The following is a 1,864-nucleotide window of genomic DNA, read 5'->3' as shown; positions in this document are numbered from 1 at the left end:
GGCGTGTTGCAAGGCCCATACTACCATTAGTATGCAAGAAACTATTGTTGTCAGTACCAGTTGTCTGCAGACAACAAATCAATTTTTGTAAGAGCAGCTGCAGTTTGTAGTAAAGTAAAAAGATAAAGAATATGATATGGGATGCAGCAACTCTTGTTTCCAACAGAGCTCATTTCTCATTTAAAAACTCTGCTGACTTCAGCTTTTAGAAGGTAAACTCTTCTTAGAATCAGAGGGACTGGAGACGCCCCCCAGTTTAATAAATGACTGAGTTTTCCTGCAATTAACTTTATGTTGTTTCCAAAAATTCAAACACACAACACAGAAGACACACCACTGATTTTGTTTTTTAAATAACAAACTTACAAAGTACTACAATCTGTGAAACATATAGAATAGATTCAGCGCCACCTTAACCATCATTAAAATGCAACTGACATTCAACTCTTCTGCAAAATATTTAATATAGTTTGGCCGGTTTCTTCTAAATGATGCTTGATGATGTGCTTTAATTTTGGATTATTTCAGGTTATCTCTCTCCAAAGCCACCAGACTCCTTTCACAAAAACAGTCGTTTTACCTCAGAGAACACGGGGTTGGTTGCGACAAACTACTGTTTCACCACGCTGAGCTAAAAGGCTTCTGGACAACCGCATACGCCACAACATTATAGATCCTACACACAGGGGCGGCTGTGGCTCAGTGGTAGAGCGGTTGCCTGCCAATTGGAAGGTTGGTGGTTCGATCCCTTGGCCCTGCAGTCCCATGTCGAAGTGTCCTTGGGCAAGACACTGAACCCTGAGTTGCCCCCGGTGCTGCGCATCGGAGTGTGAATGTGTGTGAGTGTTTATCTGATGAGCAGGTGGCACCTTGTACGGCAGCCTCGGCCACAGTGTATGAATGTGTGTGATTGGTGAATGTATCCTGTATGATGTAAAAGCGCTTTGAGTAGTCGTTAGGACTAGAAAAGCGCTATATAAATATAGCACATTTACATTTACATTACAAACAATATATAATATATATATATATATATAATGATGTGGCATTAAGTGGGCTAGTGGTCCCCTTAAAGCCAGATGTGCTGCACTGAAAAGGCCTATAGACCTCAACTTGCAGGACCTGTCCTTGCCTGTTATCCTGGGGATTAAACTAGCAACCTCCTGGTTCCAGGCTTGTTTCCTTAACCCCAGGGCCACTGGCCCCATCACTTCTGATAATAAAAGCTTGTCTTTGGAAAAAGCATGATAATATTACTACAAATCATGTGAAACTTGTGGGTTTAAACACAATCCACTGTAACATAATTTTTCAGCAACAATGTCTTGCTACTCTCAATGTAATGTGAGTCCCCCTCACCCCATTTCAACATAGTCTACATGTGAATTCAGCTATCCCACGATGCTTAACTCTACTATTGTCTTCTATAATAGGCCATGAACTGCTCATATTGCGTGTGAATGAAGGCCAGTCAGTGTCCATTCCATGAAGTGAACACTGATGGTCTGGTCCTCCACTCACATGTAACCTTTCATACAGACACCACATTAACATTGCATTGTGGGACCCTGGCTGAACAAATTCCTTGATCTCATTCCCCAATAACAACTTATTGAGAGAGAAGAGTACTCACAAAGTACCTCGACCCTTAACAAAAGACTGGCCCAGACTGATTACTAAAGTTTCATCTTGCTACTTGAATATAAATAAGCTCTAGGTCAGGGGTCTTCAACGTTTTCCAGGCCAAGGACCCCCAAACTGATGGCGAGATGGAGCGGGGAACCCTTAATTATATATATTGTATAAAATTGTGTTATATCAAACTGAAGTAAGTAAGTAATGTCTATTACATATGGAGTAATGT

Source organism: Etheostoma cragini, chromosome 16 (assembly GCF_013103735.1).
Source record: "Etheostoma cragini isolate CJK2018 chromosome 16, CSU_Ecrag_1.0, whole genome shotgun sequence".
Taxonomy (NCBI): Eukaryota; Metazoa; Chordata; class Actinopteri; order Perciformes; family Percidae; genus Etheostoma; species Etheostoma cragini.
Note: the sequence above shows the minus strand (reverse complement) of the source record.